Here is a 9,712-nt window from a genome sequence, read left to right as displayed (position 1 = left end):
ATAGTTAAGGATCTCATCGTGAGGCCTGTGACCCCCCATGTCTTTCTGTGCCTCTCACTAAGGTTTCCAGACCCAATTCAGAGCTGAGTATTTGAAAGCTCAGTGCTACAACTCCTAAATCCACCCCCTCTTTTTTTTTTTTTTATAAAGTCGAGCTTTTTGTACAAATAAGGAGGCCTCAATTTAATTTGTGTCTTTAAAAGAAAATTTTAGAAGCCCCAGCTGAGGGGGATGATGAGCAGCTGCTGCAGGTGGGGAGGGGAGGAGCTGGTTCCTGTGAGGGGGCTCTGGGGGTGGCAGTGGCACCTGTGGGCACTTGAAGTGAAGTGGCTGGGCAGGAGGCTGTACCCAAGGGCATGGAAGGGGTCAGCCTGGAGATGTTGGAGCTGTCTCAGGAGGCATGGAAAAGTTTTAAAAGAAGGTGAGGCCTGCTGCCTAACTCACTGTGGACTTTGGAGGGGTTCATCTGCTGCTGGGCTGCAGTGGCTGTGTTGCGTGCAGTGCTGAGCGGGAGTGCAAGTGCTTTATCTTTGAGTGATTTTTGAAGCACATAAAAGGGCTGGGATGTTACTAGAGAGCCACAGCTGAGACTAGGATAAATAGAGAACTATAATGGAAGGACTGCTTGATATTTTCTGGGGGCGTGAGGGGAGGGAAAAGCCCTTCCTCGGGATATCAGCTGGAGTGTGAATATGGTAGGGGCTTGTGAACTAAGATGGCTGCTGAGGTAGTGTGAGGAGAGTGACTAGGGCAGATGCAGGTTAGTTTTGTGTTTAAAAGCAAATAGCTCAGAACATAGGCCTAGAATTTTAGTGCCTTGTCTTACCTTCGTCTTACTGAGGAGAACTACTGTTCTCATCCATGGGATGGATGTTAGATTGAGTTTAAAGCTGAATTTTAGATGATCTTTTGGAAGGCTAACTTCCTGCATTTTCTCCAGGAAAGTATAGGTTCTTTAGTTTAGCTGAAGGACTAAGTCATTTATGTGCTGTAATTTTACTTCTTGAAAGCAAGGGTGGAAAACTCCATGATAAGATGAGGAAAACCTGAAGTTAATAGGGACTGAAGTGGCGTAAGATGGTTTTGCAGGTTGTAGTCTGTGTGGGGATGGACACACTTCGTTTGGGAGTGTGACTGCAACAGTCAAAAGGCTTTTATGCATGGTTAAACTTCCAGATTTCAGGGCATGGATAAAGTATAAGCTACTAAGTTGTTCATAACAAGATGATTGGAAATAAGGCTCCAGTGATGAGGACAGAGCTAACTCTTGTAGTTAAATGGTGTAGTGTTATAGTTGGAGGAAAAAAATGCTGTGTTAAGCTAGCTCCTTGATGGGATAAGAATCATATCCAGGATAAAGGATTACTTCAAACTGAGAATTCTGTTACTCAATAGACAATCATTGTGCTAGATCATTGCCACCTGTATTAAAAGTCATGTAAGTAAAGGAATAGATTACTTGCAGTTATCTCCTTACATTCCCTCCCCCCCCCCCCACCTTGGGCTGTGAGGAAAGGTAATGGGAGAAGCTAAAATATGGGCCCTTGCTCACCAGCTGCTGAAAGCACCTTCCCTGATGCTGCAGGCAGCCTGCTTCCCTGGAAGCACTAGCTCCTGAGACAACTGGGGACTCTGCAAGGTGAAACTGCTGTCTTTTAAGTAGTAAGCTAAATGGATCAGGTGCAATTGCCACTTCTATCTAGCTTTTTATCCTGAGTCTTACTGATGTGTTGATGTCAAAGATGACTGTTGGTGATCTTCAGGAATTAGATACTCAGCTGTGTCTAGGGCAGGTACAGGGACTAATTCTGTGCATAACAGTGATAGGTGTTTCGTTTAATGATGAACAGAATGCGAGACTCTACCAGGACAGTAGAAGAAAAGCATGAAAAAATGTCTCTGGTATGTTGACTTGTATGTTAACCAGAACTCATACTGGGTTTGTATGGGTGAAGTACAGCTGATGATGCTATGATGTGTCTTAAACTCCTCTGGAGAGGAGTGAAGAGCACAGCTGTTGGTCAGAACTCAACTTAATTGTATTTTTTTAACTCTTCTCCACAGCCCTAGCACGCTTGGGAGAGAGGGGTGACATCCAGTGTACTTGCCCTGCCTAACCTTTAGCGTACTCAACAGAGGGGAGGAAAAAGAGGCTTTATCAGAGGTCATGAACATAGTATGAGTGCTCTCAACCGTCTTCTGGAAAAGCCTGTTTCTCCCTGTTGATTAGGGATGCAATTTTCTTCACATTAGCTACCTTTATGTGTTGAAGTTAATTTCTACTGTAGTGACAAAAAGGCTAATGCAATCCATGTATAAATGCTATAAAATGCTAAGCAGGCATGAAAAGACTGTGCAGCCTCTGCATTTGGCACTGATAAAATTGCTGTTGGAGTATTGTCTAGTGTTTGCAGTTCTAGAAGGGAAGGCTGAAGAACAATGTGATTGGTCTATAAATACATGCAACCAATTCAGTAATTTGATAGAGAATTAATCAGTCAATTCAGCAGGCAAAATACAACAAAAAAAATCTTATAGTGGAAGAGGAACCAACTTGCACAATGTTAGGAATATATACTTAATCATTTATGTAAATTAATTGCTCTTGGAAGAACTTACCTTGGGTGATAATTATGTTATTGAAACATCTTTTAATGCACTTGGGATGCTTTTCAGGAGTATATGCTGTAGCTCAAGTAGAGATATTGTATGTGAAGCAGTAATATGAGGCAGTCTCATGGCCTCTGATATGTGGGCCATTGGGCTAAAAGATTATAGAGGTTCTTCTGATCTGAAAAAAAGAAGGAATCATCGTAACAAATTTTCTTTAACTGAGCTACAGATGTGACTTCATATTACATGAAGTAGAAGAAAACTGCCTTCTCAAAGGTGAAGCAAATCTGTGTGATCCAATGCTCTGCTTAATTGATTAGCCAGCACCAAAGCACTGCCTGAATGAGGGAGGAGAGGAAGTATATTTCTGAACTGACAGATCCCTACTTTTAAATCCCTTAGTTCAAAAATTTATCTATAATTAGCAAAAAGACATCCATATGGTGACTTTTCTAGTCCCAGATGGGTAGCTGTCATTTTGCACATGATCTTTGCTTCTCTTTTGAAGTAGGAATGAGTAATCTTGGAAATATTAATCTGACTTCAACTATATTTATCCTTCTATCAACAGTGATGACACACTTTGATTTCTTTCTTGGTGTACACAGTGTGTGCTGCCGTGCAGAGGATTCCAGTTGCCATAATTTTCAGTAGAAAGAATAATTATCACGGGGAACTGTAAGTAAGTTATTATGGAATATTTGTACATTTAATTAGCAAAGCCAAAATTTTCAAGAGTAGTGATGCAAAGATATGCCAACCTTGAAACTCTGCTGAGGGGGTGATAGAAGATGTTCTGCAAGTGCTTAAAATTGGCTCCCCTTTTCAGCAATGTGTTACCTGGCACAGTAGCAGCTGTACACCTGCTCCTGCCTGGTAGGCTACTGCTGGGAATAGTTACGTCAGAGCAAACAAACAAACAAAAAAATTTACCGTGCCAGAAAAGATGTTTAGGTATCTGACATATCTTTTTCTCTTAACTACTGGAGTACTAATCCTTATCACGGATCTTTCTGCCCTTGTCAATATAGTTTATGCAGTGACATAACTACAGGCATCTTGTGTGTTTAGACTGCCATTTTCTTTTTTGGGGGGCAGGGAGGGGAAAGTAATTGTGTGTGTAAGGGGAAGGTATTTTGTAGCAAGAGTTAAGTCTGTGCATGACCTTCCCCCTCTCATTTTACAAAAATAATTTTTGTTGCTTGTGCTTAAATATCTATATAGAGAGGCTAACAATCTAAGTGGTGCAAAAACTTGACATTCCTCTTAGTAAGCATTCTCCTTAAAATGCAATCTTATTTTGGAGGGGAAAAAATGTTACAGCACAGGGTTTTTTTACCACAGGCAGTGTCAGAGGCAAGAGGCCAGATCCAATCATATGAAGTAAATGGAATTACCCTGAATTTACTCCTCTATAAGTGAGAGCTTGTTTCAAGCCCCAAGCTACATGAAAATGATTGCTGTTCTCTTTGCTAGCATTGCCCACATGAAAGCTGACATAAATACGACCTAGAATGAACTTATTTAGCAAGTGATAGGGTACATTTTTTCACCACGATTGAAAGGCCTTAAGAATGCAAGTCTCGGATTCACGAAGGAACAGAGGTGCCTGAGTTCCATTAAGATCAACAGGAATTAAATGCTTAAGTGACTCAGGCCTGTGCCTCTGAAAACATTCAAGCATTTTTTAGCAAGTCAGTAATCACAGTTCCTTCTTTTCAGCACTATCCCTGTGATAAAATTTAATTCTGTGGGTTTTTTTAATACCTATGAAGCACAGGTGATGAGAATGAATGTCAGAAGTTTATTTTTTAGGTTAATGTTTTTTATAAGCAATTAATCTTTTAGTGTTGCTGGCCTAATACTAGGGGAAATTTTAGTATAGTTGTAAACTTTGCAAGTAACTGAAGAGGTAAAAGATCTGAAAATTAACTTTATTGTTACAAGGGTGGGGGAGACCTGCACTCCACAGTGAGGAGAAACCCCACACAGACACTCATATGAAATCGGAGAAGAATACAGTCTTGTATGTGGCTGTGTTATGACTTCAAAAGGACTTTAATACTTCATATCTTGTTTTTGGATTTTTTCCCCCAGCTATAGCAGATGGCAGAAGAAAAAGAGATTCTGTCCCTCTATCAACCTTATTCTTAAAACTTTCTCTGGGATTTCAACCCACTACTTCAAGTCCCTTTACTGTTTTACTTTAGATACTCTCTTAACATAGCTGTATAAAAAGATGCGAAGTCAGTTAAGAGGCTGTCTTTCAAAATAAGCCCACATGGATCAAATCAGTAAGAAACCAGTAGGAAAACAACATTGCTATGGTCTACCTGCACATTCTAAATCAGGATGAAAAAATGTATGCATCCAATGAAGAAGCAGCTTGCTAGTCAAACAAGTGATGTGTGGCTTATTTTGCTCCATGTCTCTTTAAACCCATGAAGATTAGATAGCAAAAAGAAACTGCATGTTTTACAGATACAAGATTAAATAATCATCTAGCACTTAATATTTGGTAATTTTAAGCTTGAGCTGTGCCTCTAAATGCTTGACTAAGTACGTAAATTTAATAAAACTTGTATATATGCTTGAAACATGTGCCAAAGATTTAAATATTGTGGCAGAACCCAGCTCCAATGGGTATAGGAATATTCATTGTGTACCTCTCATCCTAATAAATCCTTCACAAATAAAGCAAGCCACAACTAAACTGTAACTAAGGCCAACCAATTTGTGGCAACAACATTCAAATCTTTACTTCTCAAGAGCTTGTGGAAAATGTAAATTCAACTGAACCAGTAAGTTGTGGTTAATTAGAGGGAGGGAAAAATTATTACTCAGATTGAATGGTGGGTACTCAATGAAAATATTTGAATTGGACAGTTTCCAAAAAGATGTGCAAGTGGGGCAGGTTTCTGCCCCTGCACAGGGGAGCACTTGTGCCTTAAAACATGCAGGGTGAAGCTCAGCAGGTTAAGACTTGATACCTACCAAATTTTCAGTTTTGGCTTTGGAATTTGAGAGTAGTTGTGGGTTCTCTCAACTGACTTTTCTTCAGTCAGAGCCTAATGAGTACCAGTGGCAAAAAGCTTCCTAGGTTACAACTCTTTTTCCATTTGCAGTTTCTGCAGGAGACTTGCTACCACACTGTATTGGCAGGAGTCTTGCAGAAAAATACACAAGGTAACAAAGAACACTTAATCACACACAACACACTATGAAACAATATTTTCTTCCTTGTAGAACAACAGTAGACACCATGTCCAAATCTTTCTATCTGTCAAAATTATTCAAGACCAGGAAATTCTGCTGCTGTGTTTCAGGACTTCTCCTAATAAGTGATTGATGCTTAATAAGGCTTAAAATTTGCATACACACCCCTGTGGGTTGTTGGGTTTTTTTTCCCATTTTCACTAGGTACAGTCAAGAACCAAAATTCGTATGGAATGACAGGTTAATGAGTCCCTGAAATTTACTTAGGGTCACATAACTGTGTTTTGCTTGACTTCTCTTAGAATTAATTACAGCTGAGGAAGCAAAAGGCTGAAATCATAAGGGTGAGAATGATTGTCAATTTATAATAAGTTTTGGGGTGACCAAAATATTACATAGCTCTAGCTGGTAAAACTTAATCTTCTGCTATGTTTAATATTTGATGCACTTTTGTCAGATGTACACCAGAAAATATTACTGTCATATAAACCTTCAAAAAAAAACCCAAAACAACAACCAACTAAACAGGTCAGTGGAAACAGTTAGGAATCTCTTTTATGAAAGGGAAGTTTGTGCATAAAGAACTTGTGGGCTCTCAGTGGGTGAAGTTCTATTCAGGTGCATTTTTTATTATTCTAGGAAAGAGTTATAAACACTTTGCAGTATAATCACCAAAATAAAGGGAATAGTCCTATCAACATGTGTGCAGATATGACACCCTCCAGAGAGGTTTAGAAATCTGATTACTGTTCTGTTCTCATTCTGATCTTGCTTGTTTAATTGCGTGCTGTTTGTCAGGATCTGGGACAATTTTAGAGCTGAATGCTCAGAGAGGAGACTCATACTTGTATTTTTTGTTATTGTTAATGGGAGTATGCAGGGATATTTTTATGTATAGCAAAAATTAGAATGCCTTCTCAAAGCTATGAATTCTGATTCTTTCCTGATGCTAGCTTTAATCTGTTGTATACAGTATGTAGATGACAAAAGCCTTTAGCAAGTGTAAATGCTGTACTTCTAATGCAGATGTATAGAAAAGAGGGATGACTGTGCAAAGAGGAGTCATTTAGAATGTAACAGCAGGGAGCTATGGGAAGCATCGCCCTGTGTTATTGCACGTGCTGCTTCCTCACAAGGCTTGAGGCAAATTAGAAACTATGTGATTGAGAAACATCTTCACAGAAATCCAAGAGGAAAGGTACAATTAATATCAGTTAGTAACAAATTAATTACGCAAAGACTAATGTTCAATTATTTTACTGTGTCTAATTTGTTTCCAACACGTTTATGTCATCCATCTGCGTTCTGAGGCTCCATTGTTGTTGAATTTATTATTGGCCCAAGGTCCATCCACATATTTCTCTATACTTCAAGATCACTTAAACACAATGAAGACAAGTGCTTAGAGACAGTTTTTAATAGTATTGAAGTGACATTTCATTCTGAGTTTTGGCCATACTCTTATTAGCTAGATCTGTGTGCCCTTTAGGTGAGTTCTGAGGGGTTTATTTGGCAAAGTGTATGGGTGGGAGCCTGGTTATATGTAAAACCTGTTTGAGACTTGCCTGGGTTTTAGGGAGGAAGCAAGTTAAGTTGCTCAAATACCTTCTGGCAATCCTCTGCCAAAGTTTATGTGCACCCATAGATGGCTGTGGGAGACTTCTATAAAGCTTGTACATCCTTTCTTATAACATGTACCTGATGTTATAGGTACAGAAGAACCTAACATGTTCTTTTGTTATGTTACATTCCCTGCTCTCGTATAGATGAGGTGGAATAATCAGAAATTACCAGTGCAGTCAAACAGTAGCAGTGATGCTGCTTCTGGGCACCAGGAGGAGTCTAATAATAAGGATGTCCTGCTCTGCAGGAATCTCTCCATATGGGAATTGTTCTATCCAAACTGCATTGTAATTCCATTTCCAATGTCCATTTCTCAATTACTTGGAAACTGTCTGCTTTCCTAAGGGATGCATCTTATTTCAGCACTTCAAAATTATGCATGAAATTTACTGCTCTATCAAAACAATGAGTTATTTGCTTCTCACAGAAAAAGGAGTCCTGGGACTCTAGGTGATTAGAATGTTGCAAGGCTGCTTTATCAGCCATGTTATAGCCTGAGTTATTGCCTTCAGCTGTTCTTTATCTGGTGTTTACAAATACTTGTTTGCATGAGAGTTTTCTGCTGCTTTTTTATCTCCTTTTTATCACTATGTCACTAAAAGCTGGTTCTGTCACTCTCCTCTAGTTACCCATTTTCTGCCTCTGTAGACTGGCTAGTTGTAACATTATTTCTATGTAATTGGAAAGCAACTTACTCTTTATTCTTTTTTAGCTCTCTGCTTCTGAAAGCTGTGATTGCAAAATTACACCAAGCAATTCTATTGGGTTTTTATTTATCTCCCTCTGCTACTATTTGCATTTTACTGAAAGTAATTTCTGAATTTTTCTTCTTTTTTTTTTTTAGTAAACATAATTAGCTTCTGTGAATAGGAAACTGTTTTTATTTATTGCTTTTTATTGAAGTACTTTTTTTTTTTTTCCTTCTCCCTTGAGACAAAATTGTAAACAGGACTGTTTTGGAAGGTATTCTTCCTTGCCTTTGGATTTAGAAACAAAGGAGGCTAACATCTGTTATCAAATAATGTTTTATTGAAGATTTGAAACAGTTGTTAAACTGTTAGAAAGCCTTTGAAATCTGTAAATCTCTACTTAGTCTGCACTAATTGAAAATCTTACCTAACTATTTTTCAAAAACATCAAAAGCCATGTGCCAGATACAATCATTGACTTATACTGACAGGAGTTTCTGAATATCTTTTTGCTCAGTTAATTAGTTCGTTCTCTAATAGGAATTATTTGGAAGGTACCTCTTGGGCATAGTGTGATGAAACAGTATTGAAAGGTGCAGGAGTATTCAGTGATCTGATCATATCTAGATGTTAATCTGACACTGATTGTCCATATGTTCCTTATGCTCCTTTTCATGAAAATCCCAAAGATACTCAATCATCCAAATTACATTTCCCAATCTTGATTAATCTGTAAGTCTTTAATTCATGATTCTCTCTATCCGTTGGTAACTTAGGTCTCTTGTGTCAGCTTTTTTCCTTTGAAGGAATGTACACTTTTAGCATGGAATCATTCTGCGTTTAGAAAGCAGAAGGGTAGTTTTTACCTTTAGATTTAATTTGATATTACATATTTTGAGTATCCTCCAGGACACTTTTCTCTTTGTTTTTAAAATTACATTATCAGAATATAACATGGATTCATTACCTTAAATAATAAAATGTTCAATTTATTTACTTTTGGTATCACTAGGGCTATTGTACTTCCTACGACAGGAAGGTTCTTAGAAAAAGAAGCCCACAGGAGTCAGTGGCATTGGGAGCAAGGCAGAACAATGCAAAATGAATTCCCAGGTAAAAGAATTTTAATTTCTCTTGAACTGAGATGAGATTCAGGGGATGAATTTTTTTTTTTAAAAGTATATAGCTAGAAGAGTCTGCTTGTTTAACTTGTTATTTTGCAAGGACTTTTGTTGCTTAAATTTGAAAACAGCTTGTGAATTTTTTTGCAGTCTGTCTTTATATACCCATCCAAAGATACCTTGTGATGATTCAACTGTTAATAATATCTGTAAGTTGGAGACAGCATGGTTTGTTCATTGAATATTGAATATCTTGCTGCAGAAAAAGGCCAAAGCTCATATTAAAAGAGCAATTATGTTTCAGTTAGCTGGTTTATATTCTTACTTGGAGTTGGTGTCCACTGAAAGCTAGAGCAAGATCTGTCCTCACATGTTAGGAGACTAGGTATATTAAGTATTTCTTAAAAATGTGTTCCTCTTCTTAAATCATTCTATGTTTACGAACCTGGC

At 38.2% G+C, this 9,712-nt stretch overlaps 1 long non-coding RNA gene across 2 annotated transcripts; it reads left to right on the top strand.

Annotated features, from left to right (window-relative positions):
• The first annotated feature begins 355 nt into the window (after positions 1-355).
• Positions 356-9,248, top strand: LOC127022508 (uncharacterized). 2 transcript variants are annotated; one of them, XR_007767353.1, is made up of 4 exons: positions 356-421; positions 3,185-3,291; positions 5,739-5,799; positions 9,154-9,248. It is a non-coding gene; the product is annotated as an uncharacterized LOC127022508 (long non-coding RNA). The 2 variants fall into 2 exon arrangements; XR_007767354.1 differs by lacking the exon at positions 5,739-5,799.
• The last annotated feature ends 464 nt before the right edge of the window (positions 9,249-9,712 follow it).

Source organism: Gymnogyps californianus, chromosome 15, assembly GCF_018139145.2.
Source record: "Gymnogyps californianus isolate 813 chromosome 15, ASM1813914v2, whole genome shotgun sequence".
NCBI lineage: Eukaryota > Metazoa > Chordata > Aves > Accipitriformes > Cathartidae > Gymnogyps > Gymnogyps californianus.
This window is presented reverse-complemented; position numbering and strand designations above follow the sequence as displayed.